This window comes from Enhydra lutris, unplaced genomic scaffold (genome assembly GCF_002288905.1).
Source record: "Enhydra lutris kenyoni isolate GAN:26980312 unplaced genomic scaffold, ASM228890v2 scaffoldscaffold4, whole genome shotgun sequence".
NCBI lineage: Eukaryota > Metazoa > Chordata > Mammalia > Carnivora > Mustelidae > Enhydra > Enhydra lutris.
Genome location: NW_019154088.1, coordinates 6,959,294 through 6,978,876, shown reverse-complemented (window position 1 = coordinate 6,978,876; position 19,583 = coordinate 6,959,294).

Sequence of the window (19,583 nt, the reverse complement as noted above, 5' to 3'; positions counted from 1 at the left end):
TGTTGTAAACACATTCTTTTTCCGAAGGGCTCTTTTGACAATAGAAGGGGATTGCAATTCTCTCTGCAGGCCAAAAGAGGGCACTTGGAGCTCTCTGAATGGCTGTTACAAACAGCAGCAGAGCTGGCATTTGGCTCAGATTTGTCAGGATGTTTTCTGACTCCCATAGAATAGATCTGATCAAAATACAGTTTTGGAACCTGGACAAGATGTGGAACTTACAGATAGGTAGGCTCTGACTTTGGTCTTTTGAAACTGAAGACACGTATTTGTTTAAGTACATCTAATATTAGTGATTTACAATCTTATTCCCTTTGTATATATAGAGCTGTAATATATTAGTCTCAAAAGGAGCCACTGCCTTGATAGCCACAGAATATAGCAGCAAAAGACTAATGTTTATATTCACCCTGAAAACTTACCTTTATAGATCTGTTGCCAAAACTCTGCTCATTTGTGCTTGGTTCGGACATTCAATTACGGAAGCTTCGCTCCTTCCTTTTATTTCTTTTAAAAGACCTCCATTTCTCAGCTGGGAATGTTGGATTGTTTTGAGGTGTAGAGGACTATAGTAGCTTATAAGATGGGGCCCTGAAGCTTGAAACTAACATTCTGAAGACTGGTTTGTGTAGCCAATATAAACACGACTGACCAACTTTGTTCACAATTGCAGGCATTAGTTGTATTTTTGTTTTGCCTTTAAGGGCAATCCTGCCTAGAGGCCAGGATGAACTAGGAGATCTCTTGAGGTAAGATCAAGGACAATATAAGAATTTCCATTAATCCTTTAAAAACAAAATAATGAACTGGCCAGAGCATGGATATGAACTGGGATTCCTGAGTTTTAGCCTTCATCCAAAGTAGACTGAGCTGCAGAGAGATCTGAGAGCCTCATCAGTTTGCATTTTTAGTTGTCTTCCCAATTAAATGGAAAAAAATAGATTTGCCCTCATTCATTTGGACTTTTGCTGGAGGATTAATTTTCACAGAGGCACTAACATAAAATCTTCAGGCATGTAAGGACCATTTGTTTCTTTTTTATCTCTATCCTCAGTGACAAGCACAGTCTCTGGCGTATAGTAGTAACGGATAATGAATATTTGTTGAATGACTGAAGGAAGGAAATAAAAATGATACGATATTTTCTTAAGACAGCATACTTTATTATTTGATACTTCATTGACAAAATTTTTCCAATAACAGTGCTTACACCTTACATGTGTGTACTGCTTAAGATCTTACAAATACCTTTTGTGTATATTATTTCAGGTGGATCCTCAGTTCTGTAATTGAAGAAACCAGAGTTAAACAGTTTTTAAGAGCAGACACAAGTAGGATGACCATATCATTTATTGTTCAAATGAGGATAGTTTTGAGATTGAAAGGGAAAAGGATTAATTAAGTATGTCACTTCAACAACACAAACTGGACTCTTGTGGGAACATGAAGTGAGCACTTGTATCTGGGTCTTCTGACTCTGTTCAGTACACTATGCTTTTGGAGGTATAATTTCTACATCTTTCCCGTGTCAGCAGGGTCATAATAAATAATGGTCATGAGGCCTTTCAGGATCTTATAGTATCATATGAATCTTACAGAACTGAACTGTTTCAACATGGTTTTGGTGTTAAGTGTATTTTTTTGTTTTGTGATTCGTTAGAAATTGGCAAACTATTGAAGACTGAAAAGCTTGGTTAGTTTAAGCACTCAGTATCCTTATTGCACTAAATAAAGTAGAGGGTTCTGTGTATCCCTTACATGTTCACAAGAGCATTTTGTATATGCCAAGGAGTTTGATAGTCTTCCCACTTTATAGATGAGGGAGATATATTTGCGATTTGTCCAATATAATCAATCAGTCATCACGATTAGACTCAATTATAAACTCCTGTTAACACATAGCTTATTTCATGCAAAAATGTAAAAACCCTGCCTTCATGGATAGGTAGCTGTCCATAGGTATCACATTTTCACCTTTTCTATTGTATTTGTACTTGATAGCCCAGGTTCTCTTTTTTGTGCATATGTGTGCTTCACATATTTGGTTTACGTACAGAATCGAAAATATTTTTGCTTTAATTACAGTGAAGGAGGTCAGGAGAGTTCCCAAGGATATAATAAAAATAGCAATTTGGAGGGTAAAAATTATTAAGATTCATTAAGAACATTAAGTACCTGGACTTGTGTTACATTGTGAAGATGTTCTTAACAAAGTTCTGTGATCTCCATGCCCCACTATTCTCTCTATCATTCAGGCTTTATTTCTTTGAGTTGTTCATCTCCTTTTTACTTTAATTACAATTATCTGTTACTGTCTGAAATTAGTTAGAGTGAATTGGGTGATGCTATAGTAACAACCTGAAATTTCCTATAGTTTATTACCACAAAGATTTAGTTTTGGCAAGTCCGCCCGGGTTGACTGCTCCATGTTGTCATCACTAGGCTGAAGGCACAGCCATTGTGGATATGTGGCCAGTTTTGTGGTACTAGGAAAGAAGAAATGGCCAGTCATACCCTGGCTCCAAAAGGCTTGTTTTGGAAGTGATACATGTTTCTCTTGCTTACCTGTATATATCCCAAGCAAGTCATATGGCCAAGGATGATGTCAGCAAGGCAGGGGTGGTAGTGGGCAACCACAAGGAGGGGAACTGGAGTATTTGACAGGTGAGTAATGCAGTGCAATCTCCCATGGTCTCATTTAGTGTTAGCTGAGATGCTTTGTTTGACTCACATCTCGCTTCAGAGAACCATTAGGATTCTTACTTCTCCTTATCATTTTTTCAATAAGAATTTGACTTTACAAAAACAATTTGAGATGAAAAACTGGGAGATCCTCATCTTGCTAAATTTCAGTCCTGTTTGGCATGTCTCTTCTCCAATATTTCTTATCAAATAATAGGTGCAAATCATTAAGCTAGAGTACCAGCCCTACCTTAAGGGAAATTACAAAGCAATGGTTTAAAAACCATTAGCTATAAAAGAATATGTATTTGCAATTCTAGATTCGAGGAAATTTCGTCTCATTGAGATCTTCAGATAGTTTTGGGTTTTGAATTCTAGGTTTTCATATTATTAATTAAAAATGTGTATTTTTAAAAAATCTCATTTCCTGAATCCAAGCAGTGTTGTTTTATTAACATTGTCTTACTATAGTATTTCATACTAAATTTTGTCTTTACCTTTGTCAACTCTAGATAAATTGTTCCAGGGTAGAGGAAATTAGGTGATTGCCCACTGCCTTAATCTTATACTTCTTTTGGTAGAAGCAGAAACTGAGTTTGTGAACTTTGCTTTTGCCCTCTGAATGATGGGGAAGTTCGCTGATGTGCTTCCAACCAAGAAACAGTGTGTTGGGTGCCAATGAAATTCAGAGAAGCCCCCTGATTAAGTACAGATAGGACTTGCTGGAGGGTGTCTACTTCTGAGTCCCTGTGCACTCTTGGTTAGAAAGCCACACATTGGCCACTATGTGGAGGGAGAAAGAAGAAAAAAACCGGAACCCACAAGAGAGGTCATTTGGTCTTCTCCCTCCAGTCCCTTTTACTGACAAGGCTTACCATTGTGACATCTTGCAAAGGAGAATGTTTACAGGGTCCACCTGCAATATCACAAAGCAAAGAAGGGTGCATTTTGAATTGAGAGGCAATAAGTTGGTAACTGGCACAGTGACTGTAGAATTCCTTATTTAAACTAGAAAGCAAAGAGAGAGCAATTAATATTTACTGTGAGACAATAGGTGTATACTAGTACTGTCCTAGAAGAAAACTAGAGATACATTTAGCCTATGTGGGAACTAAGCCTGAGGGGTGAATAGAATCTGGGTAGGGAAGAGTAATATCACTGAAAAACACTGTGGCTGCAGGGAACAGTGTGAATAAAGGGAATGGGTGCTGGGGACATGGAACAGCTACACTCAGTATGTGGCATGGGAGAGAAACAAATATAAAGATGAAATAATGGTGATTTTTGAATGCTTTTTGAATAAAAGGCTTAACAAACTTATTATCCTAATATTGAGGCCCATAAATTTGGAGTTGGTTATTGTCAGGGTGTGCATTTCCCTTTCTACCATTTCCATCTTCATGACTTGAAGTACCTTTAGAGGCATTTGTTACACTCTACTATACTAAGAATTCAAGGCCTTCTGCAGAACTACAGTTGGGTTGCTAAAAAAACTGATCTGGTCTGTCAAAATTAGATGAAGGAAGCAAATTTGGTAGAGAATTTGCTTATTGTCAATCTTTGAATGTGATTTTGTTTTGTGAAATTTATGTGTTTAGATAGGAGAACATTAGAAAAAATGAAAAATTCACCTTTCTCCAGAATGTATGCAGTAATATATGGTATAATGCATACCAAAAAGAAGTCTGTGTAGCTTATTTTTCAAGTGTATGTGTGTATGCATATGTCAGATTGAGAGAATAAGATTATTCTTAGTCTAAATTCTAAAACCATAAATATTAAGAGCTAATTGATTTTTCTCCATCTTCCTCCTTCATCACTGAATACAGCCCCCAGTAATAAGATCCGTTGTAAGAGCCTGTTATTAAAATTCTCTGCACAAATGCAGAGAAGTGGAGGCTCAGAAATGTGAAGTGGTTTGCTCAAGTCACTAGTTAGTGGTAGAGGCCATTTTTAATTTTTTAATTTTTTGGCCTTTTTAGGTTGATAACCCTTCTATTCTAGTAGGTTCTCTTGCTCGTTTCTAAGCTCATAAAGAAATTATCAGAACTTTAGTATGTGGATTTCACATGTAAGTCAACATGGCCCCTGAGATATGACTCTGGACATTTGCTTCCTAGATGAAGGGATACTGTATTGAATTGCCACATTTCAGGGCTGGCCCCACAAAGCATGTTTCCCCCCTCCTTGGTGCTCTCTGTTGATCAGCTCTTTTTCCTTTTATTTCTGGCCCAGCTCCCTCATATCTCAATTATTTTTTCCTCCTTTGTCAAAGGTCACAGGTTTGGGAAATGGGGACCATATTCCTTTGGAAGTCAGGGGGTCATCTTCCAGACACTAACAGGTTTCCCATGTTGAGCCAGTTCTGTAGCCTGTAGGTCCCCACACATTCCTCTCCACTCCACAGTATTTTCTGAGTCTCAGGTCCCTAAGCACCCTGGTCTAACTCTGACATCTGGTAAACCATGTTTGAAAAGCTTCTTCTGGAATTTCTGTACATCCCTATACACATTCCAGATAACAAATGAAAAGTATTTGGGAAAAAAAGAGAAAGGAACAGTTCTCAAAAGTTTACTTTAGATTGATTTATTGGCTGACCTCTCTGTACCTTTCTAACAAACTTGCTATTAAAAACAGGCCCATCTATTCCAATTCACCACATGTGACCCCATTAAATTCATGGCCAGCTTTCCATTGTATGGAACTCCATAGAGATTTGGAGGCTTATTTACAGCATTTAAATTCCCTGGTAAAAACCAGTGACTTTAATGATAGCTGAACACAAGGGAAAAATACTTTTTAAACATCTCTGTTTAATAGATGATTATACAATGTTGAAAATTTGATTAAAATCAACTCTGTGGATATTTATAAAATATCTATCCGTGACAACTTTGAGTAGTGTCCATGCAGAAAGAACAGAAGTTGTGGTCAGCTTGCTTGCTTGCTTCCTTTTTTTTTCTTTGTCCCTGATACTAGTCTTTCTTTCTATGGGCACTCATTATTTCTGCCATGAAATAGTAAGTGAAACATTCATAGAAATCTGAGGAATTGATAGCCATCCCCATTTCCTTAAATCCTTGTTTCCCAAATTCTCTAAATAAGTTCATGGATATTTGTAAAGCAGCTTCATTAACTGGGAAAATTTCAATGAAAAACACAATAATGTTTAAAGAAAAAACAAATCTGGTTTGGCATATAATAGCTGTGTGATCTTGTCAGAAAGTCTTACTTTACAGAAGGTCCATGGTGTAAAAACTATAAATAAAGCAGCATCTCCAAAATTTTGAAAAGAGCCACACCACCCTTTCCTCCTGCCTGATATAAAAATATGTGACAAAGTAAGAGAATTAGGAAAAAAACGTCTTCCCATACCCTGTCTGGCTAATTCAGACCAACTGGGAAAAATCACATGATGGACAACACATCAAAAATCTAGGCTGAAAACGGCCAAATCTATGAATAGCAGATATGGGAACCAGCCCAAGCCTTGTGTGTAGAAGGGTGACAGATAAAAATAGTGCCCTAAATTTTTCAAAGGTGATTTGAAACCTCCCAAGTATAGATGACCTTGCTACTGAAAATAAGATGACAAGGGCAAAGTTGAAATTGTGACTCCTTCAAGGGTCTGTAGACTTGAGCTAATGTTCAAGAAAGAAAGGCTGATTTCTCCCCCGTCATCAGCAAGCTGCACACAGGCACAGAACATTTCTTTTTCTCTGACAAATTCTTAATGTGTTTATTCTTCCCCTCTGCTCCTTTCAAGAAAGGAAGGCAGCAGCTCAGGATTGTGAGTTTTCAAAAGCATCCCATTTTGAGTTCCCTCCTGCTGACAAAAGCAATGTCCAGAAGACAGGAGGTAGGCTTAGTGCTGGGGGGAAAAGGAAAAAAAAATATATTTTTTTCTCACATCATAAACCTTCCCCCCCCCCCTTCGGACATTTCTTCACTGTGCTTCTGCCTCCACACTGTGCTTGATATCAGGGGGGTGTGGCTTGCAGCTACTGAAATAGAGAAGTTTCCAAAACTTGCTGGCCCCCACATCAACTAGGTACAAAGATAAAGGCCATATTATGTTTTTATTATTTCATATTTTTGAGAAGGGAAGGAGTGCAGAAGGAAGTGAAGTTATTTTGAGTGTCCATTTCTGAAGTTCTTTGCATGTCTTCCATTCTCTGGTGTTGATTAAAATATCTTCACATGTCTCTAAGGCTCTCTAAGCTGGATGGGGGAGAGTTTAGTGACAGTGTGGAATACCATTAGTAAGATTTCTTTTGGTGACAGACAGATGTAAATGTATCCATCTAATTCTCTACTCTCAGGTCTCTTTCTGCAGATGGATGTTAATAATTAGCAGTTGCATCTCCTCCCTCTTTATCAAATTGGATTCTCCATAAATTCATCATTTCCTTTTTATTTTCTCAAAGTAGCAGCAGCTCTGACAGCCTGCCTTTGTTCTTGTGTTTATAAATAATTTATAACACAGAAATATCTCTTCTTAGTCTTAAAACATAAACTAATGGAATAACACAACACACTGGGCCAAACTACCTTCTACTTCGGAAGAAAGAAAACCTCAGAGTTGGGGGGAGAGCTTCATTCTTAACAAAGGGATGCTGAAGATTGTATGGGAAGGAAAAAAAAATTTGTCCAGCTTAATTTAGTTTTTGGTTTTAATATTCCACCCCCCCCTCCAGTTTCTAGCCATGTATAGGAGTTCTAGACAACACAAATTCTTTTGTGGTTTCCTTTCCAAATAGTATACCTTGTGTGATTTCCCAAATACACCATGCATTGCATTAAGCTATACAGAAAGGAAACAATTATTCAATTAAAACATCCACAGATGCTAAAAACATACCATGGTACATTTATTCAACAACTTTATGCTCATAACCCATGCACAATCTTTAAACACCAAAGTACAAGGATTTGGTCCAAATTAGCAATAAAATACAATGTGTTTGCCCTCTACTGGGTAGTAATGACTGTGTAGTTTTCCTTACATACCCAGTGGCCTTGTAGACAGCTTCATAACTGTTTCATGTAGTCACTAACACAGTGTTATAAACAAATATGGTTAGGATTTGTGCTAATTAAGGTAAATAGAATAATGTTGAATCCGTTTTTCTAAGCTAAGATTTTCAGGAGAGGTGGTTTAAAATTTTTCCTTATATTGCTCTAAGCTTGTGCATCACATCACAGGAGAGAGTTTATAAGTCATCATTTGATACCCTGGAATATATTCAGGTTGTAGATAAATAACCCGCCTAACAATGCTAATGCAGAATGTCTGGCATGTAATTTAGATAGGAATCTGAACACCTCCTTACATCAGCTGTTAAGATTTTGCACTGAAGCAGAAATAACGTCTTATCTTCCATCTGGAAATGGGACATAGAATGGTGACACAAGTTATTTACAGAGTTACTGCAAAACAAGAGTGGTAACAGAGTAACTACAAAGCAACTCCCTGGGTTACTGCTGCAATATAATGCCAGATAAATAATCATGCCAGGGTAAATAAATTGGGAGATGCCCGATTTTATAGAGCATAAATGTAGCTTGCATTCCTATTGGGGTAGAGCTCTTCCTTGCATGTTGATTTCTGAAGCTTCTTCCCAAGTCGGAGCTGACCCTGCAGAGCAACAATAATGTGCATAGAACTCTCATGCCATTTCTATCTCTCAGGAAGTTGGGGGAGGAAGCCCTGTGCAATGCTGGCGTGGGGGCCTCTGTACAGTCCTGAAAGACAAACATACCTTTAGATTTAAATTGATTGAACGAAGGGACTGGGTTTGACTGGAGAGGAATTTGGCTGGTATTTCGGGTCAGGTCCTCTCTCATGGTCCCGATTGTCTTGCTCTTGGCAAATGATTCATTTTTCTCTTAAAAATGGGGTGGGATTAATATCCTGACTTGGGGCTTTGGAATGTTTTCTCCCCGGAAACAACAGCCAGCATCATTGGTCCGAGTGATTCAGGAATGAAGCATTAAGGGTAGATTTTTTTTTCTTTTTTTTGGTACTGGGAGACAAAATAATTACTGCCTTGTACCAAAGCCTAACAATTAAGAAGAAATGAAATCCTCTCTTTGACTTAAAAACATTTCTACATAAGTACCGGGGCTCCTCCCCCCACAGTGGCCCACCCACAGGATATCATCTGGGCTCTGCCTTTATCTTTGGGGTCCTTCTGGGGCAGGAATATAGCAGTATAACTCAGAGAAAAATGTTTTTTTATTCAAAGCACAGAATATGAAATGCCCTAGAGTCAGTCTCTCTCTCTCTCTCATTCTCTCTCTCTCTTTCTCTCCTTTTTGGTCCCTTTGGAAAGTGACATAAGTAATTGACAGAATGTATATGTGGAGGTGGGATGGGGAAAGATAAGGTGGGAGGAGGAGAGCATTGCGGACTTTGGAGTAGAGATTTCACCAGAGGAAAACACAGTTTTGACTTCAAAAGAGACAATTTACTGCAGTTGAGAGAACTGAAGGGAAGAAGGAGAAAATCCCACAGAACTCAGTTAATAGATAATAATCAATTTAATGATGGTCTGATGGGATCAGAGCACCTTCCAAAATTCTAGAATTTTCCTGTCTACAGTGTCATAACACAAAAAGGCAGGGCATTTGTTTTTCTGTTCAGGTCCTTGTCATCTTGCTAATTCTGTATTTAGCTAAATGGCTGAAGATGTTTTGGTTTGTAAGGCAATTCTTGTTCCCAGCTGCATTAAACTGCTATTATTAATTACCTCCTTTGGCCTAACATTATGCCTTTATAACACACGTATTGTCAGGCGCTCTGCAATTATTGGAAGGCTATGCCATACACAAAGGCATTAAGCTTAAAACAATAGAGGCTGCTTATTTGATAGTAGAAGATGTCAGGTGGAGACAAGCACAGTTGGCTAGAACTGACTTGAAGCTCGTCATAAGGAAATAAGGGGCGAGGTGATCACAGCACAGCATTAACTGTGCGTGAGAGACACACAATTCTACATGGCAGCTTCCATCATGCATTTCTCACAGAAGAAGGGGGGAAATGGGCTCTGGGTAAATGATGGGTGAATACAGAATCAATTGTAGTGTATGACAAGACACTTTCTCTCTTTGTTTAATATATAAATCAGGAGCACTTATGAATTGATATTAATTAAAATAATGTATTTGCTTTCTTTCAACAGTAATGTCAGCCTTGTTGAAAAACGGAACACTAAATCTTCATTAGACTTGCAATATTAAAAAACTTGCATGAAATATGAATTAACATTTAACTTGTTGCTAGTTAGATTAAAGGGGAGAGAATGCAGTAGGCATTTAGCATTTTGGATGAAGGCAGAACCGGCTTTCCCAAACCCAGGAATAAGTTGATCTCCAGAAGCCACACTGATGAGGGAGGGAATCATCCATCATTACCTTCTAACAGGAGTGACTGCAGCTCAAATGGAATTACCGAATGCTCTCGCATCCATGGTATTAAGTTCGTATCAAAAGGCTAAAGCATGATGAATCAACAAAACATCTGAACGTGAAAATTCAGTTTGTAAAGGTCCTTAGAGTTCTTTTGGTACATATTTGGGGGCATAAGCAAAATAGCAGTCTTGATTTTAGAAGAAAGCATATATACATTTCACTTTTCTATCATCTTTTCCACACGGAAAAATTATGAAAAGCTCAAAGTGCTGTTACTTAGCTATGTTAAATTTTGGAAATCTGTGACTACCAGAGGGGAACAGGTGGGTAAAAGCCTTTTTGTTTGTTCTATTCAGATGGATGGGTATTTGATGACTTCTGATCTTCATTGCACCGGTGGCCTGAAATTAGAACAGATGTAATTGAAATGACCAGGCTGAGACCTCATATTGCATTCAAAAATACATTATGAAACTCCAATGATCATATTGGCAATGTGTTGTCTTAGGTGCAAGCTGCTCATAAATGCGCTTGCTTATGAAATACACCATCGATCTTATAATTACGTTCCACCTGGATTTATACGTTTGGAAAATGTGATTGAATTTCAGACTGCTCTCTGGGGGTGACATGTACATGCACAGAGAAACCACAAGGTGGTGGTATGGTGTCACCGTATTTTTTAAGAACAACAAGAAAAGGGGGTTTGTTTAATGAGCTTGCACTCACAAGCCTGCTCATCTAGTGAACTGTGACTTTTCAAATACCAACCTATTAATGTCAAAGGCAATACTGAAGGGAACAGTTCTGTTTGATTTAAAAAATACAGACAATGTGAAGTCCACTATGGCCCAGTATCTATCACCTATGGGGCTCCATTCATGCCTAATGCTTTATTCAAGCTAAGACCTAGTTTTTATATATCAGATTAATACATATCTACAGCTTTGCACCTTTCTAGTTTGATTTTTTTATCATTAGGGCTCACCGGGGCCATTTTCATTCCCTTACTATAGCATCTGCAAGCAGGTGGATTAGAGATAACTCTCATTGTGCTTTGTTTTTCTCCCGACACTGTCATTAATCATTCCTTAAGCCACACTTCAACTTCTAGTAATCAGGACTGGCTGCTCCTGAGCTGCACAAGAATTGCCTCTCACAGTGTAATATGGAATTGGAAGCGAATGGCTGAGGCCAGACGCCTCTTCTGCATTCCCCATCTATCTCATCATTTAGGTATTTATCCATCTCGGGCTTGTACGGAGAGCACCTCTCTCCTTCCCATGAGGACGCAGATTGCAACAGAGGATCAGATTTGTTACCAGGCTTTGGGCTTTGATTGTCCTCTTATAAGTTCGGGATTAAAGTGAAATTTCCCACAGGGCTATGCAGGATTTGCTAGCATTTAACTGTTTAACCTGGCTGTTTGTGAATGAGAATCCTGTGGTCAACTATTCCATAGAGAATATTATGGTAAGCCGAGCCTGAGTGGTACACATTCCGGTGTATGCCTGTGAAGACGGCACAGTTGATTCCAATTAACTTCATACCTGATATCAGTTGTTTTCATGTACACAGAGAACAGTGATCCCAAGGCAAAAAGCAACCCAAAGCGTTCCCTTTTATGAAATGTAGATGTCAGTTTTAAATAAATGCAAATCTGCTCCCTCAAAATTATGATTTCCACTTGCGCTTTTCACACTGATTAGAGAATTAATCAGTTTTGCGTTGGGTTGTTTTTTATTTTGTGAGGGTATTTTACATTCTCTAATTTGTTTACCAGTTCTAATCTAACAACATTGATTCTTTATTCGACATACCTTTGGATATGACCGAAACAGAAAGAGAGTTGTGAATTTATTTACACTTACTTTATTCACAATGATAAACATGTACTTAGAATGTTTTAGGTTAGATATAGAACTTGAACAGATACAGCTTCCTAATTCTTTGTTATTCCTGAAGAGGAAAATTCTTCTAATGTGCTTTTCATTCCCCATAGCAAGGCAATGTGGAACTGGGGGAAGGATTATTCAAAAATCAAGTCCATATTATCTACTTTTGTTGTTGTTTTTTTAGATTTGTGTCTACTGAAGGAAAAGCTTTAAAAGAAGTCAAAATCATTCTGTTCCCTAGTATTAAGGGGGTTGTATGGCCACCCACTGTACTTACTCTATTTAATGGGAATATGTTTTTTAAGTACCTAAAAGGATAGTGCTCATTTTGTGTGCCTCATCAAAAGAAGCAGAAGAAGGAGGCAACAGAAATATGGAATTTAGCAAACCGTTCAAAGCTTATGGGGAAGCCTATCGTTTGCAAGAAAACCAGCCAAATAATTAAGCCTTTTTTCTTCCACAAATCCTCCATCGTATTTTTTTACCTTAATTTTGCAATGTTTTTAAAAAATGAAATACACACTTAAGCAGAAATAACTTTTTTAAAAAAACTCTATATTTTAAAAAGATGGTTACATTTGATTGAAACATTAAACAAAAAACAGTTTCAAGCATCTCACTGGAAATCCTTTTGCAAAGGCTAGTGTAGGTGGCAAATTGATCATTTTGGGGGAGTAAAGGAATGGGAGGCTGTACAGCAGTCTGTGGGCTAATTTATTTGCGGCGTTTGAGTCAGACACCCTCTTATTAGGGAACAGCTTTCAAAGCAGTTGTGATGGACACTGATCTTGAGCCTGCTAGGAGCTTTGCTTGGGGTTATAAAACAACAACACTGCAGGGTTTGGTACTAAATATCCTTAACCCCATTTATAATATCTCAGAGAATTAAGGAGGCACTGAGTTAGGAGTACATGGGGGAAAAGTTCTCTCTCTGTCTCTGTCTTAAGTGCGAGAGAAATCTCCAGATTCACATGAGTAATTTTCAGCTGTGTATTATGCTCCTGAAGTAACCTCTTCATTCCCATTGTTTTAGTGTGAAATCATTTCCTCGGGAGATAATTAGAGTTGCTCCATTTATTACATTAAATGATTAGCATGCACTTGAAATGATCCAGTGTATTTTCCTTTATTGCTGATGACTCTTAAATATGGGCCTCTATTCGTAATGGATAAATTAAGGTTGTCTTGGCTCTTTGTAGCCGACTGTGTAGCCAAACAAGAGAGACTTTCTTTTCCAAACATAGGCCAGGTGTGCAGTGGCTGAGGTCTAGGTCTGAAGAGATTCTATTCATATGGATGTCCCACCTGGTTCAACAAAGAGCTCGATAACACTGCTTAAAGGGTTTCTCTCCCAACCCCCTTAATAAAAATGCTTTTAATGACAGTACTTTATCTGGCGTTACTCATCCTATGCGTGGAGTAAGTAAGTTTAACATAAAGTGACCCAAGATCGCGTTTCAAAAAAGTACCTCACAGGAAAGGCATGCACATTATCTGAGTAAGCAATATGACCTACAAAGCCATGGAAAAATGATATTTTAAGAATTACCAAATATAGATTTCATTTGAATGCAAGTGCTTCTTGCTCTCTTTGAACTAGCCTGGTTGTGTAGCTGACAGAGACATCTTAAAAAGCCACTGGAAAGTTTGCATCAAGTCGACATGGCATGTTAAATCAGCACCATTGCATAAATAGAGAAGTGGGGAAGAAATTGGTGCATTTTGTAGGCAATTTTGTATACTCAGATTTTCAGTAAATGATCATAAGTCGGAAAATTTAAGCATGCTGTTAGAGAAATTTAAACGAGTATTTAGTTAAAAGATGTAAACATGCACAGACATGAGGACTAACCCTGATTAGGATTTAAACAGTTTCAGATTTGTCCACTCTGACTAAATAGGTGTTAATATTTAATAAATTTCATCATAAGAGACAGAAATTTCTTTATAAGAGACAGATTTTACGTAGTAGGAAGAAGAATTTCAAAGGAAATTAAAAAAATTCTATAAACTTCTAATAGTTTTATATATTTTTTAATTTTTTAAAAAAGATTTTATTTATTTATTTGACAGACAGAGATCACAAGTAGGCAGAGAAGCAGGCAGAGAGAGAGGAGGAAGCAGGCTCCCCGCTGAGCAGAGAGCCCGATGTGGGGCTCAATCCCAGGACCCTGGGATCATGACCTGAGCCGAAAGCAGAGGCTTTAACCCACTGAGCCACCCAGGCGCCCCAGTTTTATATATTTTGAGGATGAGATTATTTTTTCTCCCACCTAGACATGATTCAGAACTCCTTCATTTTGTCTTTATTGATTTGTTTATGTACTTACTGTGTTCTAATAGCATTGTTATTTACAAGAAAACACAGAATTACTGTGGGAGATTTATAATGCATGGTAACAGCTGGAGATTTAAAAAAAAGAAAGAAGAAAAGAGGCGTGGGGTATGAGGTCAAGACTAGGTAGCTTTACATTTTGGCAACAGTGATCCCTTCTCTTCAGGAGGAGGGAGGCCATTTGGATTCCTTACTCTGTTTTCTCAGGTATAGTGATTAGAAGAACAAGTTACCAGAAATCAGGTATTCCTTTAGCAAGTGTGAAGAGGAATTTAATACTTCTCTCATATAACTTGTTTACTACTCCTCTCTTATAATTCATATTCCAGCAATGATCACATAAATTCTCTGTAAACAGTAGCTAGCATTTTACTATCACACAACCAAATAAAAAACACTTGTGGAAAAGTTCTTTGTATCCGAACTATGATCTTGAGAAGGGAGGCCTGTCAGTACTTAGTCAAACCATACTTTATTTTCCTTCTTGTACTAGAGCAAGAACAACTCCAGATTCTTTATTTGCGCTTTAAGAATTTCTTATTCAATGACATTTAAGTGTAATAAATTTAAAATGATAATGTTCTGGTTAAATATCTAAATAACCTTAAATAATCTTGGTATATTCCTAGTCATTTAGACAGTTGAAAATTTTGCATATTTAATCATTTGTATAATAGCAAAGTGCTACTGGGTTCTGACTGAGGCACGCTGACTTTGGGAAAATGTGATTTCCGAAGATCTGCTGTATAATGACATTCTCTCTGCTTACATTCCACACTGCCTACCCAAAACGCCCTCCTACTAACATTTACTCAGATGGGACACATCGTTGTAGGAGAGCAGAGAGTTTTCTAGTTCATCTAATCATGTTTTATGGAAAGAGTGATCAAGATCCACAGATATGCAGGGATTTGTCTGGACACACACAGTGGTAATGTTAGAACTTCTACCAGCCCCTAACTCTATGTTCAGTGCTTTTTCTACTTCCACAGAAAAACAGAATCCAACAGAAAAATATCTGAAATGCCTCCTTCAGCTTCCATTCCTAGTGGGAAATGTAATTTACAAATAGGGAATTGGGAGCAATCCAGTATAATTAGACATGATCCTTATTGATGACTATTGCTACCAAATATGGTTTTAATTCTGTGCAACACAGATTTTATTTAAATTATTTTAAATGGATAATGGCCAAATTATATTAACCTTTAGCTAACCAGGCCAAAGGATCTTTGGAAGATGGCAAATTCAATTAATACAAAGGCGTTGGCAGTCTATTTATAGTGAACGTATTTTTAATTTCTTTGAACTTCTGAGAGCATTGCCAATGCATGAGTTTCTGAATTGGAGGATACATATTATCCTGAAAGAGTACTGTAATGTTGTTTAGCTCTCACAGGAGAATTCTCAGGGTAAGGATGCCTGAAAGTCTTTATCAGTGTCCTTATAAGAGAAATGATCCACTTGCAAATGATGGAGATGGAGGATAGGTTTAAATTGCACTTCTTTTTATAACTTTGTGAATTTCTTTTTAGTGTATGTCTCTTTCAAAAGATGAAGTTATAACGGTACTAATACTAGTGGTGTGGAAGGTTACAATGGCTGAACACCATCTCTCTCAAACATTTATTCCATTTAAACAAAAATACCTGATAGCATTTCCATTATTCACAAGAAATCACACAATATAATGGTTTTTAGCACTCCTTTTGTAATAGCTTATTTAAATACTTGGGGCTGCAATTCAGATTTCCACTTTGTTCATACTTCACAGAAATACTTTATTCAATTGATCACATTTTTATTCTTTATTGTACTCTAAATCGCCTTTGATTTCTTAGAACACCAGAAATAAAAATAAGTCTCTAGTCATGTAAAATAAAAAATTCTTCCCTGTGCATTTACTTAAAGACAAAGTAAAAACAAAAACCAAACCAAGCCAAACAAAGTAATAAATAAAAAAAAAAAAGAAAGAAAGAAAAAATACTTCCCAACCAATAATTTAGCAACAATTAAAGTGTATTATGTAAGAGGGGGACAGCTATGTTCCATGGATTGTTTTATATTTTAGAAATTTGATAGGCTTTTCTTGGGTGGAAATTTAATTTCCGCAATCTTTGTATTAGACATTTGTGAAGACAACCAGAAACCTCAGCTGATGCTTTTAGTGATTGATTGAATCAGATTGAAGATAACCCTACCCCCCAAAATAAATCTCATAAATATACATGAAATCACAAAAACTGGCTAAAGTCTTAACTTTTAATAAGCCTGTGTTTCAGCAGTGTTTTAAATTTAAAGAAGAATGACTGTAGCCATTCCAGCTGACACATCAGGGTGGCATAACCTCTCTTTATAGGAAACTTTATCCCAGAATGTATCCTAGAAAAACCTTGAAAGCACTTCAGGGTACTTGCAGAGAAAAAAAGAGAAATAAGGCTAAAAAACACAATGATAGCATAATAGATGTTAAGTTTATCTCAAAAAATTCTCGTAATCTTGCCTTTATGTAAATAAGAGAAAGTCTGTTAAAATTAATCCACAGAACAAGGGCAATTCAATTACCACAACGAAGGTGACATGAGCCGCCAAGAGAAAGGAATTCTGGTACAGTTTGTTTTTTCCTCTGGGTCCCTCCCAGGTGAAAATGAAGCACCTATAGTGGCATAGGGGATATTTGACTTTATTATGATAGTGCTGCAACCACTAAAGGAAAGATTCATGGAAACACACCAGTGTGTGTCTTGATATAATAGAAGTAAAAGACTCCACTGTTACAATACATAATTTAACTATGCAAATACAGACCTAGGTGTGGAGTGATTTATCCATTTGCAATAGCTTGAAATTCTTTGAGAGGATTTTAAAAGACTTTATTGTCTAAAAATGAATATTTATAATGCTATAATGTCCCTTAAAGGACAGTGGTTACTTAACAGCTAGCTGTAATGTTTGGAATCAATAAAGAATGAAATGAAAAAACATATTTAGAAAAACTTCCAAGTGGTTTTTGGAGAGATTCTGTGAAGACATGCATCAAATTATTTGAATTGATATAACTCCTTTTAGAATATGATACCTGCATGTATATTTCTCATATATATGTATGTATATATACATAAAACCTATGTATTGAGTTTTATTCAGATATCCTCAATGGCAACTAAGGTACTTTCCTATTTATTGTTCATTTTTCTTTAGTCCCTGGAAATGAAAATACTTCTTTTAAGATCATGTGAAAATGTTTTTATATTTTGAAACAGAAACATCAAAATTCATTAAGAACAAAGCTTTGGCATATTAATCTGTCTGCCAGTTCTCAGCTTCATGTGAATTCATCTGTTTGTAAGTCTTGAAAGTAGATATCAAAATAGAAATGCTCAGTAATGATTTTGGTAGTATTAACCAATTCGCCTTTTATTAAAGGCGCAATGCTTGATAATCTCGTGATATCTGTGATCTGAGTAAACTGATCAGTAAATTAGAAAAGCAGTTTTCCTTCCCACATTTTATCCTAAATCTATATGAAGAAACATCCATTACTTGCAAAGTTTCAAATGTTATTTGATTTATATACACTTGAAAGAAAGATTTCCGCTTGAAACAACAAGGACGAACTGTCCAAAGACATGGTAAATATATAGTTTCTTAATTGCAAAGCCAAAATAGATTACACACAGCCTTGCAAAAATCTAAGACATCTGCTTTGTTTGAGGCAAGAAGAAAGACATCTGGGGGCTTGAATGTTTCTTTGTGACCTGCTCCAGTGTGAGTAACCTTGTAGTTAACTAGGCATTTAGTCAGGTCCCAGAAAGATCATTGCCTGGACATTGCCTCAGAGGCTGATGGGGACCCAGGCCAAAGCAGAAATGTCATACCCAAAAGATCACTGAAGCCAGGCAGTCGGGGTGGAAGTGTCATAACTGGGGCAGTGTAATACCAGCCATCAACCATCTCTCCCTTTCTGGCAGTCACAAACCTACACACACGAAATAATCGATGGGGCAAAAAAAAAAAATTTTTTTTTAATCTAAAAAATAAAAATGTCAGTACCAAATCTTCTAGAATCATTTTGTTTTCTGACTAATTTGTAATTCTATTATTATTTTCAAATCTCCTTAAATGCTGGGGTCTTTTGTTATGCAGGAAACCTCTGGTGATTTCATATGGCATTGATGGAATAAATTCACATTAAAAAAATTTCAATTATGGGCTTCTGCAATTACATTTGACTTCTCTAACTGCAAAGAAGCCACAATAAAGTAGCTCTTCTGCTGTTTGGTTATATTCCTGGGTCATGTTAATGTGTGTTCAGTGTAGCACAAAGTGGTTTATTTGTTCAAAGCTGTCTCCTTGATGTTTGGGTTCGCTTGTTCATCGGCCAAAATGAGCACCCTTCCCCTGGTGTTCCTGTTCCCTGTGTGACTTTGTAACAGAGTCCAGATGCAATATGGGTTCTTGTGCTGCTGGACAAAAAAATCTAAACCCCCAAACTGCTTGAGAGTTGTTGATAAATCTTTCCACTGGAATTATACTTGTCTAAATGGCAGAGATGCAAGATTCACTTTTTATTCAGTATTTGAATGTGCGGACGGCACATTTAATTGCTCCCCATAGGCAGGAATTTGGCAGTGAGAAAGCAGTGCGTTTTAATCGGTCTGTCTAGCTATATTTTAAAACACCCCTTACCGCAGTGCCTGCGTATTTGTGTTGGCATTAACAGAACAAAAATGTGTATTGGACTTGAAAGGTGTTTTGATGGTAGGTAAACACATTTAATTTTCACCTGATTCTGTTTTCTGTACTTACTATGCCAAAAAGGCAGCCGAGAGGATGGTGCTTGGATTAGGAGGAACTAAGAACTGACGGTTTTATTTCTCAAATACTGCCTCTAGAATATGGATTCATTTAATTAAGCTACAAAATGCCCTATGGTGGAGTTTAGAAAACAGACCCAAGAGTAGAAAAGAGAGGTTTTTGTACTTAGCTAGCAAAGCAGCTGCAAATGAGCTAATGAACCAGGTGCTTTACTTTAAAAATATTTGATTTCCTTGATTAAAAGAGTGATTCTCTTTGTATGTTCATCATCGCTCTTTATGAAAAGTATGAATATAACATGTGGCTGATTCTCCAGTGTATAGAAACATAGTATCAGTAGCTGGACTACAGGTTTTCATAAGCACCACAATATTGAAATTCAGTGTTGTTTTATGAACAAGATCAAGAACAGTTAAATTGGAAAACTTTTTGTATTCCTT